The sequence below is a fragment of the Scomber japonicus genome, chromosome 2, assembly GCF_027409825.1.
Source record: "Scomber japonicus isolate fScoJap1 chromosome 2, fScoJap1.pri, whole genome shotgun sequence".
Taxonomy (NCBI): Eukaryota; Metazoa; Chordata; class Actinopteri; order Scombriformes; family Scombridae; genus Scomber; species Scomber japonicus.
Genome location: NC_070579.1, coordinates 23035205 through 23046512, shown reverse-complemented (window position 1 = coordinate 23046512; position 11308 = coordinate 23035205). Strand labels below are relative to the sequence as shown.

The 11308-nt window shown below is 39.3% G+C and overlaps 1 protein-coding gene across 2 annotated transcripts in view; it reads left to right on the top strand.

Moving 5' to 3' along the window:
* Positions 1–227: 227 nt before the first annotated feature.
* Positions 228–11308, top strand: part of atf7ip (activating transcription factor 7 interacting protein) — a 31225-nt gene continuing 20144 nt past the window's right edge. The window contains exon 1 of one of the 2 annotated variants that reach the window (XM_053338667.1): positions 228–810. The gene's annotated coding sequence lies outside the window, so the exon portion shown is untranslated. The remainder of the gene's footprint in view (positions 811–11308) is intronic. The other variant, XM_053338675.1, reaches the window with a different exon arrangement.

The window sequence follows — 11308 nt, the reverse complement described above, 5'->3', positions numbered from 1 at the left end:
ACACAGGGGACAACTCAAACACAACCCTAACTTCCTGTGATGCATACATTTCAACCCTAGTTTCAAAACCTAGTTTGACCCTTTGTCTGTAGTTAAGTTAACACAAATTCTCAGGCTGTCGTTAACCGACTCCTCCTCCATGCTATAAGCCCTCCCCTCAGCCCGGGTTTCTGCTTCCTCCTCCCCCCCCTCCTCATGCTAATGTTCTGCTCCCTGTTGTCCCTTGTTCCAACCATTGGCTCTGTGAGCTGGTCTCAGCCTCACTGCAGTTTGGTTTCTCCAGGCAGAGGAGCTGCTGCTCTAACACACGTGTACTACTTCTGCCAGATCACCCATACAAACCGATCTATCACGTCCTGCAGCGGTTCATACCTACCTTGCCGGCTTTAGTTAAGGACTTCAGCACCGTCACCGCCGGTAGAGAGGCTGAAAAGACGGAAGGAAAAAAAGAACGTTGAGAGTAAACCGTTCGGTATCTGTCGACCAACCGCCACCGCCGCCGCTGGTGACGTATGGTTCTAGAGTGTTTTCTGTGCACGAAGAGGAGGAGTCTATCCGTGATTCGAAAGAGGAGAGCAGTCGGCTAAGTCGTACGCTGTTGTTGTGGCACAGCTCGCTGGTTTTTCCCGGTGAACCTTGAAACCCGGTGGATTTTGCCCCCCACTGAAACCACATCCTCACCACAACGGTTGTACACAACACGGCTGAGAAGAGTTGTAAAGTCACGGCAGCACAAGAGGAGGCGGAGACAGTCTTCGACTGACCGGGACTGAAAATCGCGGGAACATCGCTTGACGACGCGAAAAGTCGGTGAGTCGAGGTACTGCAGCTAGCATGCTAGCTCAGCAGCTCTTCTATTATTTAACACTAGCAGATAACATGCTTCTTTTGACTGTTGAATATTGACAGCTGGTCAAGTAATATTTTTTTTGCTTCTGTTTTTTGGTACTTTTGGTGACTTTTACAGTAAGCCCCAAACTGTTGGCACTGCAGCGGGTGTAGAAAGCAAGTAACATTACTTGCTAGGATAGTAGTTTCACCAGCAGAAATGTTCTTTTTACGCTTACAATAATAAAACATTTTTACAAGCAGATCATATCATATTAAACACATCCCTTCAATGTTGTTTTGCATCAACGATGTTCCGCGGTTTTCATGATTGTAGCTAACATTACTTTTTTAAAGTTACTGAATGGTTTAATAGATATGGATTCTGATTACGATTACATTAGCAGAACTTTTTTTACACAGGTAGTGTATCCTATGTTTTTTCCTTTTTTTTCTTGTTTTTTGTCACTTGTGATAATTATGATAATACATGCTATATGAAAAAAGGAAAAAAGTGACCCATTTCTCTGTGGACTGAAGTATAAGATGCCCCCACACCGCTTGTGTTTTGCATAGTCTGATACCAGTTTGAAGTACTTTAAATGGAATTCAGTAGTGACTACTCATTTGCATCTGGAAATACACATTTGCGTCTGTCATGTATTTGTACCTGACTCACTAAAGTCTGAAAGGTCCAACCCATATCAAATCAAAAAGGCACCTACTGTATATTTCAGTGATACAGAATGTAGGGTTAATACAAGCTGCAAGCTCATCTATCATAATGCAGTGGTAACACTTTGGGGGAGGGGCAATAAGGGAGACAGACTTTGATGAAAAGTTGTCTACCCTGAGATAATAAGTAATGTGGTTAATAGAATAATTATAAATTAACTTCAAGTATCGCCCATGAACAGCTTGAACGAAGAGTTTCTGGCTTTTTTAGATGTTTCTATAATTTAATGCAGATTACTAGAGAGTATCCCTAAAATGAAAATGAACACTATGTCTAAGCCTGAATGGCACAGAATATAAAAATGAGCTGGAGTGAAGAGGAAGAAACTGCTGCATTCTCTACAATTTGCAGTTAAACCCCCCTCTTGGTCTAAAGTGGTACAGTCCAGTAATTTTCCATGCACCAGCACTGTCCTAAGATGTGGGTGTGGCTTAATGTCAATGGTATTACAAGAGTTAAGCATTTTTTTCTGTTTGCCCTGTCTTGTGGCTTTCAAAAACAGAAAAAAATCAGCAGCTCTTCTGATTTAAGTTAAGTAATTTATAGATAAGTAACCAATTGAGTGTTTTCTCTGTAAAGCAGAGAGCAATAAGTCAGGCCTAGTTTTGGGAATTTGGCAGTGTGCAGATTTTGGTTGTTTTCATCATGTCCATGATAATGTAACAATTAGGACCCAATTTATTCTACATAAATTAGAAACAGTATGGTTTGCTTTGTTTTTACCATTTAGGAATATGGTACAGTCCTGTTTTTAGTTTCCCCTCCCCCACTTCACTCAGTGGCAGTGCTCACATGGTGCATTTGTAATTCATTACACAGTCTGTTTTTTCTGCTGAAGAGGAAGCAGCTTTAAAAAGGCTCCACCTACATTTTTCAAAAGCTTTCCTGTGAATGTTAGAAGTCAGTTATTTTTTACGTTGCTAAATTAGTTTAACCTCATATAGTTAGATTGATAAGAATGTCATATTGATTGTACAGCTGCTACAAAAATCTGTAGAGCTAGCTACATGTAAAAAACACTTAATGGTAATGTAGGAAAATTTGATAGTATAAGTGAGCTCCTCACATTTTCTTTATATGGAGAAATACATGAGTTTTTGAGTCTTGCAGTGACACAGTTCTCAGTCGTGGTATACACAGGTTTGTAGCCCAGTCTAAGTCAATTCTGTGCAGCTGTTGGTCCATGACACAGGTCCTTGTACACCTTATACAATACAAACCCCAACATCAGTCGTTTCTATAATGGATGATAAATACCAGTAGTTCTTCTAACTACATCATACTTGAGATTACTGTGAATCTTAAATCTGCTCATATTGAGCATAATTAAAAGGAGGATATAATACCTTTTATTTCAGCTGAATCATCTCTGTGATATTAGGCAATTGGTTGATGTTGGAGAGCAAATGTTCATGCATGTTCTGTAACTCTTTCATAATTAAAAAAAAACGATAACACCAGATTGATGAGAACCTATTTCAGCTATAACATTTACCATAGTTATCCACATAGGGGAACTATGAACATGTCATGTAATACACAGTATTTCCAACATGTGTAAGAACCTGTCTGTATACTGTCTCTGAATAATGTTTGTATTAAGACTCACTCTATAATATTACTAATTTATGAATTCCAAAGTACGTGTATAATATGCATCTTAAATATTTATTTAGCGGATAATAATATAACTAAATCCATATTGGTGTGAATGCAAGTATCATAACAAATATATGAATAAGAAATGCATCCATCAGCATGTGAATATTGATTTAAAATGTTAACCCAGAGTATATTTGTTTTTTTTAACCATATAAATATGAGCAGAAATTACAGGACTGATTAGGTTGTAACTTAAAAAAGAATCTGCAGTTCGTGTGTTTCTCATTTAATTATAGTTTTAATATCCTGCCTCATTTTAATGGCATTTTAACCAACATTACAGATGTAAATCAATCTGAGAGTGATAGCAGGTCCCAATCCTGTATTTATCATTTTTTATAGAAAAGTCTATTCCTAAAATTTCTTTTGTGTCTAAGTTTTTAAAACAATGCCAACATCCACAAGAACTGGTTTCAACCAGTTACAGCCGGTTTGTGTTTCAGGCTGAAAATAAGAGTGATAAGAAATATGATCCTGGTTCTCAAAATACACTGTTGGCTATTCATCATTTACATCTTGACATGCTGATAATTAAGAAAACTGATTTGTTTTAAATGGGTACTTTGCATTTCACACATAGGCCACAATAAATTAGTCATTCTTACACATTTGTGTATGTATTTTTAAGAGGGAACCATTACACAAAATCTATCTTAATTTGTGATTTGTACGGACCAAACTGGTGCTTACTACATGAATGCATGCAAGACATTTACGATTCATCTTCAAAGTAGACTATAAAGCTGTGTTTTATATCTCTACTTTAATAAAACCCCACTCACAATCAAAATGATTTTTATTGGCCAAGTATGTTTACCCATGCAAGGAATTTGATTTTGACTTAGTTGCTCTCGGTGTACTTAAACACAACACAAAAATCTTCAGAATGATACACAAGAAATGTCTTAAATCAGGGACATGGTTTCTATGAACTGTAAACAGGATACAATTTGTTCAAAAACTAGACACTGGTGCAAAAGACACCGTACAATGTTACACCCATGTGCTATATTAAAATAAGACGGTGGTGATTTTTCAGTGTTTTAGATTTTAGAGGGAGGTTGGTACAGGGGTAGATGTCTCACATGTTAAGGCTTGCACACCTATGTCTCCTCCCTATTGCCATGTGCATTATTTTTCACTGTGTCTGTTCCTTTCATTTAACTGTGGGAGCCATTTTTTAGTATGAAAGAAATCCCGTTGTGTAATATTGCCCTATTTATAATGTTAGACATGCATTTTGTTACATAAATGTGACAGCAATTTGTTGGCTTCATGTCTGAATAAGCACCTGTAGGGTTTTCCCTTTATCACTTTTGTTTGTGCCAAGACCAACCATGCCATTTACATTGCCAGTTTAAATGTACTGAGTTGCGCCCAAGATGGACCATCTGTGGAACTGAGCAAAAGTGTGCCTGACCCGCCACCAAGCGGGTTATGGTGTAACCGCTGACTGCGGCCAACTTATGACAATCCCCCTTCTCCTGCTCCTTAGATATCAGCTTTATTTGACTGTTTCCTGATCACTTGGTCCACTAGGTCAGATCTAGTAACATTTCCGACACACTTTCAACATTTCACATCTATCTTACTGTTGGATAAACACAATGGCCACAGCAGTGCAAGGTAAAACATTCACATAGAAAGTAAACATGTCTTTGCTGACTATCAGCAGTAAATTATTTCTGTTATCTAATTTTTATACAAAGGGAATAAATACAGTTAAGTAAACCACAAAACGCTAATAAATTACCAAACTGCATACGATTTTTAGTAGATTCAGATTACATCCACATTCATGCATTTTCATTTTAAAACTAGCATGCCCCAAAATGCATATCACATGACTATTCACATACACTGGGCATGCTTGTACCAATGGAAACACAAGCAGATTTTGAAAACACTAAAGTAGTGTGGACGCTAGGCGTAAATCTAACATTGGTTATACATTTTACAATAAACATATTAATGTGGATGTAACCTCACTAGCTGGTGGAGACTATGGCCATTTAGTCATTTAGTAACTGATACAGCCTGTAAAAGAATAGAAATGTCTTCTTTCTTCATATAAATACTTTCCAAGTTACCCCCTCTCCCTCTCTGCTCCCTCTCATGCAACAAGTGCCAATTATTGTGCAAGCATGTCTTGTCATATCTGAATAAAGCTGTAAGGAACATTTACATAACGGACACCTGTCTGAAATACAAAAGGCCACCACTTCTATATTTTTACTGTGTTTTTGATGAAGCCAGCAATAATACTTATTGCATGTCTGAAAATTGCTTTTGCCTGCAAATATTGATGAATTCAAACCAGTCTAACAGAAGGAGCCCTTGTACAATTGCTTTGGTAAGCTAATGTCAATTCCTAAAGCAAACTAAATACCGTAAATTCCGGACTACTACTTTTTTTCCCACACTTTGAACACTGCGGCTTCTACAACGGTGCGGCTAATGCATGTTTTTTTTTCGTGGGTGTTGTTGTTACGTACTTTATTATTTTTTCACTTTGCTTCATGTTCTTCACGTTGTTGTTGTCCGACTCCTTCATAGGAGAGAACGGGAGAGTTTTCTCAGTGGGTAAGTTTTAATTCAAAGTTTTCCAATACAAGATGTAGGCTACAATGACAGGTGCGAACGAGGTAGATTACTCCAGTAAAAGTAAGACTTAGTTTAATGACTTAGAAGTCGCCAAATGACTTTAACGAATTTCGTTAGTTTATATAATGCAGATTTACTTTTATGAGGGTCACAGTCACAGACAATAAATTTACCATTTGATAATTGTGGTAGCAGCGGTGCAGCAGATGTAATGAAGTCCAAGCAGCACGCTGGATGCAAACTAATATTAAGCCTATAGCCTATTCATGATAATGTCCATGGACATAAATTGAGTTCTTTTGCCTTAATAATGACAAAATAATACACAAAAAATGGTCGGATTGGGAACCCATAAGCATAATGGTGCCACGTTGCATTTAGTGTTGCTTGATATGACCAGGGCTCAGCTAGTGTTGCCTTTTAAAAAATCGTCGATTTCCAGGGACTCCCTGGAAATTTGGCTTCTTTTCCCTCAAGCAGGGTACACTTGCACTCCCACTAGCCAAATAATCCGGACTTTAGGGGGCAAACGTGCTTGGGCACGGTACGGTTGCCTAGTGCACCCTAAATGAACAGTGTGTAGTTAGAGTAGCGGGGGGGGGGGGGGCGCAATCACCGATGGACACCCTAGCTAATATCTCATATTACAACGTGGGCTTAAAATCTGGTGCGGCTTGTACAAGTACAAAATTGATTTTCTTTCTAAAATTAGAGCATGCGGCTTTTAATCAGGTGCGCTCTGTAGTCCGGAATTTACGGTAATTACTTCATGTGCTTTACAAAAGTTGCTCTCACCATTGAATCAAGAGCATGCTACGGTATGTTTTAACACCCCAATAGAGCAGAACCCAATTATCTGATAGCAGTGTTACCGTACACGGTGGCTGCCTGTGGCTATCTCGTAATAAATTTAATGATCACGCATGTACGAGATGAAACCGGTTTGTCTTTGTTATATCTCTGGTTATAAAGAGTCAAAGCGGTGGGAGTTGACCAAAACGGTTTCCAGACATTGTTTTCGCTGCACGAAACTTCCGTGACACAGGAACGTCTGAACCTTGTCGAAGGACCACAGTGTAGTTTTGCGCAAAGGAGCCATGTTAACTCGCATGAAACGAACTGGCGTAAAATTCACTGTAACTGTTGTTGGCGGTATTTAAAAATTTTGATTCTTGTGTGGGATGTCGCGCTAATCACTCTTCCAGTGATGACACTCTCTTACCAATTAGTGGCCGGCAGTCTGTTGACATCACATTTTAGTATCGGCTCGGCTCGCTACCTGGTCAGAGCAGGTACTAAAAAGGTACCGGGTAATATCCCTAATAGAAAAGCAAAAAAAAAAGGTCGAGCTGAGTAGTGCTAGAACTGTATCATGGTAAAGCCCCATTACTAGCCAGTAATACTTCTGCTGCTGTGTGCACTATCTCCACACTTGGTGAATGCAACACATATTTTATCAGTTTTGCGCTCCAAGTAATGTGAACATTGTCAGTGTTCACAGCTGAAGCTGTCTGAAGAGCATAATATGATTGAACTTGAGGCAGCAAGTTTGTTTGATGTTGGTCACTTAAAGCGCTCTGTCACTTCAAGGTACAACTCAGTGCCAACAAATTGCACACCTCTACAGATCAGACTCTCAAATCATAACAGGAAATCCAGTTCTTTGTGCTGTTTTCCTGCCCTTTTTCATCCTGTCTCTGCACGTCAGTGTCCCCTGACTTTCTGCGTCACACACCATGGAGCCACGAGGCCACATTTGGTAGAGTCTGCCTTCCAATCCAGCAGAGGTTGAGCATGTAGTTAATCTTTAAGTGTAGTCATAGTTTCTTAATAAGAACATATTTTCCCTTTCAACACACACACATGTGTCTTTGCATCATTTTGAATGTAAGAAGGGCGTACAGTGGACAGAATACAAGGCGAGGAATGATCTGATACAGTGTTCCCTTTAGAATTAAAATATGGCTGCAATTTGTACCTCATTCTACAGCGACCAATATTTTGAGGATTGCTTTGACATTCCTTGTGGTTAGTGCAGAAGCCACCAGAGATCAAGGCAGCTGATGCACAAGACAGAACTTCTTTAAAGAAGATGAGCACTATGTGCTTGTCAAAGGTTAAGCAGAGAGATGACCTTAGGCGCTAGATGGTTTGTTGCACAGAACCATCTGAGAAGTCGTCCATGGAAACTGTTTGGAAAAGGACAGGTACTATCAAAAAATACTTGGCAAGCGAGTGGATTAACCATCTGTCTATGGCCATCTATCACCACCTTGTGAGGCAACTGGATTTGCAACACTAAAAAGTCCGGACCACTGGCAAAATAGAGTAAAATTTGACAACTGTGTGAAAGATTGTGGATATTTAAGAAAAAAAGAGGAGTGGGCCCAATATTGAGCTCTGGGGAACTTCAAAATAGAGTTAAGCTAAATTCATACCAAATCAGGCATTGCGGTGAAAACGTCGTCCCATTTATTTGAAAGAGGTTATGTTTTGGCTGTAGGGGTTGGGACTGTAGAAGTGCCACAGCTGCCTTGGGTGAGAAAGCTGAATAAGAATCAGCTTGGAGAAACACAATCTAATGTCATGCTGCAGCTAATGTTAATTTTAAAGTGTTTCTTTGCTGATGACTTCCAAAGCCATTTTTAAAAAGAAGACAGGAAGAGACTAGTGAGCTGAGAGCACCAGATAGAGATAGTGCAAGTGGCAGTCAAGCAAGCTAGAGATGGCCTTCACTGCCCTGTAAGTAAGCACTGCAGTATTGAACTGGATGCGGGCAGCACCAGGGAGCCAGTTTATTGAATGGAGAAGCACTGTGGTTGAAAGTTTGATCACCATTGGGTGACTCCATTGTGAATTAGCTAGGAGTTGCAGTGGTCCTTTCCACTACCCGTAAACCGATGTGAGTCGCTACCCGATTTGAGTCGCACATGTGCAGTTGAGTCCGCCAAGGTTCGCCATATTGGACAGTTATGTATGGCAACTCTGCTTGGAAAAAACACATTATTCAGTCGACTCAATCGCGATTTGTGAGAAATATTAACTTTTGAGTGCTTTCTACATCTCTACGGTTATAGTTTATCTCGTATTTTAAATATTGTTTTGTCAGCTGCAGCACTGTGATAAGAGTTATTTCTGTGTTTCCTCATGTTTTAGCTGTATAATGTTAATTTAACAGCAGCAGTAGTGTTGTCGTAGTTACTGCAGGGCTTCAGCAGAGGGAGTGTAGAACTGTCAGTCATTACACACGTGACCAGAGGAAAGTTTGTGTTTCTTTGTATTTTTCACATTAATACTCATAAATACAATATGTAGAGTCAAAGTAAAAAAAAAAGGTCCCAGTCACATCAGCCGCTAATTCAGATCAGGATATATTAATAAAGTTTATATTAAAAAACAAAACAAAAAAAACACTGCGCTGCTTGGTCTGACTAACATTGGGTAGTGACATTGCGCATGCGCAAAAAACGGCTCATGTATTAATACTTCTGGTTACATACAGATGTACAAACTTGTGTTTAACTTCTATTGTTTCTATACTTTGTGCAGACTCGCATCCAACTGCTAAAACATGTATAAATACATCTATCCAACCTACAACAGTAGTTTGTCCAAGTGGAGTTGCCGTAATTAGCTGTCCATGATGGCGGACGCGACTGCGCATGTGCAACTCAAATCGGGTAGCGACTCACATGGGATAGCGACAGTCCTCTTAATGTTGTATTAAAGAAAATAACAGCAGCCGTCCAAGTAGGTATCACCACATTTTTGTCAGTGGTCATACAAAGGTCTTGGACATCTTTACCCTAAAGGAGCACAAGCTTAGTCTTATTAATCTTGCAGCCTCCAGTCAAATGGCAGATGGCTATAATGGGAAGAATAGCAGGGTGTCATCAGCCTAGCAGTGGGAGGAGAGGCCCAAATTGGAATTACAGTGGTAAAAAATAACTTTTCGAACCAGTGGTTCATTTTCACTCTGCAGCTTTACTGCCACAAGACGAAACTGAAGTTACATATGCTAACGTTAGCTAGCTATGTAAGCCTACTTGTTTTGGGAACCTGTACCAGTGCCAGTGCAAGTCATGGTACCATTTGGTTGGGATGGTCCAGTTGAAAACTTAAAGAAATTTAAATCCTACATATTACCCACGCACACAAACTTTGCCAAGCAGGCGCATTCATTCAATCGTTAGTTTTAGAAAGTAACTGAAATTGTTGAATGGATTCTTTGCCAATTCTAGTGTCACAAAGGTGTGCACCTTAAATACTAGTTGCCAAAAAATAGTGCTGCATACTCAGAAATCACGCCGTTGAGTCACTGTTAGGATAGCATGGTAATCCTACAGGCTATCTGTAACAATGTAGGTGTTACTTTGTTATTAAGCCATAACCTAGTTGGTCTGCTGAATGATTGAGACCGATATGCTGTTAATCAGTGTTGTAGAAGGCAAAGGATTGAAATGGATATTTCAGTGACTGAACACATTGGAAACACTTTGAGGGATGAGTTAAAAGTTAAACTAACCAGGTCAGACAAGCTAGCTCTGACCATGAGTGCTGGACGGCTCTCACGAACAAAAGCTACATCACAACCTTTCTCAAAAATAAACCAGTTAGTTACCAGTTAAAGGGTGTCGGTATATCGAAACTGATGTTCACCCAGGACACGCTTAGTATCAGGTGTAAGAACGTCTAATTTTACTGTTATATTTGTAAATAAATAACTGTTTATTTTATATGTCATCCTTACACCAGATAATAGAAATACCAATAAGACCATTAATAAATATTGGTATCAATAAGTGGTATCGGTATTGATAATGATACCCGACAACACAACATACTGTTGAGAAAGGTGACCAAGCATGGATTTATTTGCACTATTACAAATGTCAGCTGGATTTTAAATTAGTTTTTTCTACTCATAGAACATTAGTCTCAGGGCTCGCTAAACACAGAGATATAAATAATGATAAGAACATTCACCTAGTGTTACAGTTTAAATAGAGCTACCTCAGATACCAAAATGTGTTACGCCTTGCAGAAAGAAAAAAAAAGACCTTGAGAGAACAAACCAGCAGGGAGAGGAGCAACAGATGTCATGTGTTTTAACTAAATAGAGTAACAAGATACTCATAAGCAGGCGAAATCAGTCGTGTTCATGGTAAAAGGGACTCTTCCTGATATACGCAGTACAACAGTAGCAGCCATTTTATGCTGTAGCAGTCACTGCAGGCAATCCATCAAAGGGAAAGGAGTGGGGGTGGGGAAAGTGTCGAGTAGCCTAGCTTGTTGACTAATCCAAATCATTGAGCTCAGGGAAATGTTAGCTGCTTGGTATGCCAGTTTGTCACAGAAAACAATATTTATTCTCATAGCTACTTTCTACTCAAAATGTGTGTTTTAGGCAGAGAGGAATAGGAAGCTTAAAGCACTGGATTTATCCTACCATGAAAACAGCATTACTTTTTCCTTGCC